The following is a 5795-nucleotide window of genomic DNA, read 5'->3' on the forward strand; positions in this document are numbered from 1 at the left end:
CGTCAACAAATTGGCGCTAGAAGGAGGGGTATTGATTAAGATCATAGTTTTGGGAGGAAAATATGTATTACAATCATGATGGAAGTTCTTATGATGGAAGTGACAGCGGATCTAAAGGAGAAGGCGAAGGAGGCTACACTCGTCATGAACCCTACGTGCCCAGAAACCTAGTAGATCCTCCGAGAGCTCCAGATGTGGGAGGAACACCTCCAGTTCTCATCAACAACGCTCATATCTTGGAGCAGTTATATCGCATAGGGGACACTCTGAACAACTTTCACTCAAGGCTGAGCACGGTGGAGTGTCATAAAACGAGGAGGGGTCATCGTTTGCCCCGCCGTGGCCATGCCATGGGGAAAGCAACCGTGGTTGAGGGAGCTGCCCAGGATGCCCGTGGCCAGGCCAGCGGAGGAAACCTGCGAATCACTCTGCGGCGCTTGGAATCTTCTGATGATGTAGAGCCTATTGTGGAGCTTATCGATGAAGATAATGACGGGAGAGAAAGACCTCATCTCGGTAATCAGGTTGTTCCGCACCCACATAGGTATGGGCGTACAATGGATGAGCGTCATCGTGCGGAAAATATTCAGAACCAAGATGAGGAAAGAAGAGCTCTTTCAACTCTAAAGAGGAGGCTTGGCATAAGGTTAGAAGACGATGATTTGAGAATGTTGCTGCTAGAATGGCAAAAGGAAGGAAACGGTGGAGAAGCGAGGCCTCCTGATACAACGCGTGTTCCCCTTACATATCCAAGGGATGATAGGGTGCGGCACCACGAGGACGAGCGTGCCCCTCCACGAGGAAGGTTTGGAAATTACAATCGCGTCTATCAGAGGAATGGACGAGGAAGGATGGGATACCAGTATGGAAGGGCACCCTATAATGGGAGACGAGAGGGCGCACCCTCAACTGATGAAGTACCTGTCATTATTCCTGTGGCTTCTCACAATGCTACAGGCAATGGATCCAGGACGCGACATCATGACCGGGACAACGTCCAATGTTGAGTGGAATTTATGACACTTTATAACGCTCCATTAAGCTTTGAATTGGTGTTTTTGTACTCAAGTTATTGGTGTTTTAATGTGTTTTCGAGTGTTTTTATATTTCAGGCATTAACTCGGATTAGCATTGATTTGATGCTAATATGGTGTTAGGAAGGTGTCCAAGGAATAAAGGCTCGTGAAGACCAATTCATTGCAGCAAGAAAAGAAGAAAAGAAGTTTTTTCAAGAAGATCGGCGCGCCCGCGCTGTCATAGCGCGCACCCGCGCCCGAGGAACAGAAACACAGTGCGCCCGCACTGGTCAAGCGCGTGGCCGTGCCAGGTCATGAATTCAGAATCCTGATTTTTGTGGGCTTTTGATTGGATGGACTTCTACTATGCATGGGCTGCTATATATACATAAATAAAGGTCTTTTTCACAAGGAGAGGTACCAGAGCTAAGTAAAAGGCTTAAGAAGACCGTATAGCACAATTCAACTAAGGCGAAGAAGATCTAGTTTATTTTTGTGATTTTTTGTTTTAAGTTGTAACTTTGGATGCTAGTTTTCTTATTCGTGAACCTATACTCTTGTTTCGTACTTGGTTTTATTCAGTATAAAGACTACGTTTATTATACCATGCTTCCATCGAAACCCACGTTGATGATGAGTCCGATTATGGGCTAATCGTTATCGTGGGGTTTTAGCGGATTTATTTATGGATGTCTTTAGTTAATTTATTTTGATGCCTTAGTGTGTGGTGATTGTATGATAACCTAGTATTGGTTGTGCTTATTTGTCTTATGAGCATCGTAAACTTATAAGATAGTGTGTTAATCTTTAATGAAGTGACAATGAATTTCAGGATTTAGAACTTGCCATGCTAGTATAGGTTCATGTGTTATTGGTATGCATGATTCGTAGGTAATTTTAACCATCTTACTTGCACTATGTAATCACGATAGATAACTTGTGCATTAAGCCATTATGTTGTCAAATTCTATAGACATATAGGGTCTCAATATAATTTGTTTCTATTCAGCTTCTATCTCTCTTGTGGATGTCTGATAGTATGTTATTCATGCAACAAAAGTTGGCGTTTATCAGTTTCATGTTATCTGATTAGTGTCATCACCATTACATGCTAAGGTTAAGAATGAAAAGGCTATTGAATGAAGTATTTAATGAAGTTAGAATCCCATGTTTGTGTTATATATTATTCAACTCTCTTTATTCTCTTAGTTAATGTTCTCTAATATAATTCTCAATAGTTAATCGTAGTTTAATCGAAACCCAAATTGTTATTCGTCTTAGCATTGAATAATAGCCATATCATTGTTGCATAAGTGCATAAATCACAAATTTAACCTAAACCAGTCTATGTGGGAATGAACTAGAAATAATTCTATATTACTTGCAATCGCGTATACTCGCATGAATTATTAGCGCATGTTTAGCGACTAACAAGTTTTTGGCACCGCTACCGGGGAATACAATGTTAATTTTTAGTTATGTGTTTGTCATCATTGGTCGTTAAAGTTCAGTGACTCGGACATTATTACTTAAGTAATTCCTTGTCGTGTTTCAGGTATTCTAGCGAGCGTGTATGCATACGCGTTCTCGGTCTCGTAAAAGAACACTGGATCTAGATGAGGAAGAAGTTGTAGTCGAGGAGATAGTCGACGAAGAAATCTTAGTTGAGAAAGAAGAAGAAGCTCTTGTTGTATTGGGAGAACCAGAAGTGAATCCAAAGGCTTTGATGGACTATTCTCAACCGAAGATCAATGATATTCAGTCTAGCATTGTTCGACCAGCCATCACGGCTAATACCTTTGAGATTAAGTCGAGCACGATTCAGATGATATAGAACTCAGTTCAGTTTGGGGGTTCCCCGACAGAAGATCCCAACATGCACATCAGAGATTTCATCGAGATCTGTGACATTTTCAAGTTCAATGGAGTTTCTGAAGATGCTATTAAGTTGAGGCTTTTCCCATTCTCTCTGCGGGATAAAGCAAAGTGCTGGTTACATTCTCTACCACCAGGGTCTATCACCAAATGGGAGGATCTTGCTCAAAAGTTTCTCACTAAATTCTTTCCTATGGCGAAGACTGCTGCAATCAGGAATGCTCTTACTCAGTTTACACAGCAAACTAGAGAATCTCTGTGTGAGGCTTGGGATCGATATAAGGAGATGCTAAGGAAGTGCCCACACCATGGCATGCCTGATTGGATGATTATAAACTATTTCTACAATGGGTTGGGCGCACAGTCTAGAACTATGCTCGATGCAGTGTCTGGTGGAGCCTTATGGGCCAAAAGCTATAATGAAGCATATGAGTTGATTGAGCTAATGGCAGCTAATGAATACCAGAATCCTACACAAAGAATATTGCAAGGTAAGGTAGCAGGAATTCTGAAAGTGGATACAGCTACTGCTATAGCTGCTCAACTTCAAGCTTTGATGATGAAAGTGGACTCTTTGGCTAATTATGGAGTTAATCAAATCACTAGTGTTTGTGAACTTTGTGCGGGGCACATGAAACTGAGCAGTGTACTATTTCTAGCAAATCAGTTCAATTTGTGAGCAACTTTCAGAGATCACAACAGCAAGCTCCAGCCACTTATCATCCCAATAACTGTAATCATCCTAACTTCAGCTGGAGCAAAAATCAGAATACGGTGCAACAACCTTATCAACCATACACAGCAAAACAGTATAACCCTCCTGGTTTCTAACAACCGCAATATGCCCCTAGGCAATAACTTCAACTTCAGCAGTTACCGCAAGCTAATGAAAAATCTGAATTGGAGGAGTTGAAGCTCATGTGCAAGAGCCAAGTTGTTTCCATCAAGACCTTGGAGAATCACATTGGGCAGATTGCTAATGCATTACTGAATCGTCAACCTGGCATGTTTCAAGCGATACTGAAGTGCCGGGAAAGAAGGAAGCTAAGGACCATGTTAAGGCAATTACATTGAGGTCTAGTAAGGTTGCAAATCCTGAAAAAGCTAAGACTCCAGAATCTGAAGTTGAGGCTGAAGAAGAAGAAGTACAAAAAGAAGTAGAAGTGGAACCAAGGAAGACTATTGTTAAGCACACTCCTCTTGAGGGTAATACAGGGGAGAAACAGATCTATCCTCCACCTCATTTTTCTAAGAGGCTGCAGAAGAAAAAGCTGGATAAGCAGTTTGAGAAGCTTCTGGAGGTGTTCAAGAAACTTCACATAAATATACCTTTCGCTGAAGCTCTTGAACAAATTCCTAGCTACGCGAAGTTCATGAAAGGTATTCTCTCTAGGAATGTGAAGCTTGATGACTTAGAGAGCATTGCTCTCACGGAGGAATGCAGTGTTGTGCAACAACAGAAGTTGCCTCCCAAGCTTAAAGATCCTGGAAGCTTCACTATTCCTTGAACCATTGGAAATGTGCCATTTGATAAATGCTTATGTGACTTGGAAGCTAGCATCAATCTGATGACTTTTTCAATCTTCAAAAAGTTGGACTTACCGGATCCAAAGCCTACCTATATGACTTTGCAGTTGGCCGATCGTTCTATTACTTATCCATGAGGCATTGTTGAGGATGTTTTGGTCAAGGTGGATAAACTCATCTTTCCTGCTGATTTTGTAATTCTTGATTTTGAGGAGGATAAGAAGATTCCCATAATCTTGGGAAGATCTTTTTTGGCTACTTGCCGAACCTTGATAGATGTGCAAAAGGATGAGCTCACCATGCGAGTGTTGGATCAGGATGTAACTTTTAATGTGTTCAATGCTATGAAATTCCCTATGGAAAATGAGGAGTGTTTTAAGGTGGAGATGGTCGATTCTGTGGTTAATTCTGAACTTGATCGATTGCTAAGGTCCGACGCCTTAGAAAAGGCCTTGTTGGGGAAATCCGATAGTGAAGATGATGAAGATGAGGAGCAATTACAATATTTGAATGCTTCTCCCTGGAAGCAAAATATGGATATGCCTTTTGAAAATCTTAGGTTGGAGGAGCTGAAAAGTTCTCCAAAGCGCCTCAAGCCATCTATTGAGGAAGCTCCTACTCTTGAGCTTAAGTCTTTACCTGAACATTTGAGGTATGCATTTTTAGGTGATGCATCTACTTTGTATGTTATTATTGCATCTGACCTTTCAGGTAGTGATGAGGAGAAGCTTTTAAGAATTCTTAGAGAATTCAAATCGGCAATTGGTTGGACTATAGCAGATATCAAGGGAATCGGCCCTTCTTATTGCATGCACAAAATTCTGCTAGAGGAAGGAAGCAAGCCTACTGTTGAGCAACAGAGAAGGCTAAATCCGATCATGAAAGAGGTTGTGAAGAAGGAAATCCTCAAGTGGCTAGATGCAGGGATCATCAATCCTATTTATGAAAGCTCATGGGTGAGCCCAGTTCAGTGTGTGCCAAAGAAAGGTGGTATCACTGTGGTAGCAAATGAGAAGAATGAGCTAATCCCTACACGAACAGTCACAGGATGAAGAGTTTCATGGATTATAGAAAGCTGAACAAGGCTACAAGGAAGGATCACTTCCCTCTTCCTTTCATTGATCAGATGTTCGATAGATTGGCTGGGCATGCTTACTACTGTCTTCTGGATGGCTATTCGGGATATAATCAGATTTGTATCGCTCTAGAAGATCAAGAGAAGACTACATTCACATGTCCTTTTGGTACTTTTGCATTCCGAAGAGTTTCTTTTGGACTATGTGGAGCATCAACCACTTTTCAGAGATGCATGATGGTTATCTTCTCTGATATGATTGGAAATAATGTAGAAGTGTTCATGGACGATTTTTCGGTCTT

At 41.4% G+C, this 5795-nt stretch overlaps 1 non-coding gene across 1 annotated transcript; it reads right to left on the minus strand.

Moving 5' to 3' along the window:
• Window positions 1–3099: 3099 nt before the first annotated feature.
• On the minus strand, window positions 3100–3206 carry LOC141699209 (small nucleolar RNA R71). Its single transcript, XR_012565689.1, has one exon. It is a non-coding gene; the product is annotated as a small nucleolar RNA R71 (small nucleolar RNA).
• Between the last annotated feature and the right edge of the window lie 2589 nt (window positions 3207–5795).

Source organism: Apium graveolens, chromosome 11, assembly GCF_009905375.1.
Source record: "Apium graveolens cultivar Ventura chromosome 11, ASM990537v1, whole genome shotgun sequence".
NCBI lineage: Eukaryota > Viridiplantae > Streptophyta > Magnoliopsida > Apiales > Apiaceae > Apium > Apium graveolens.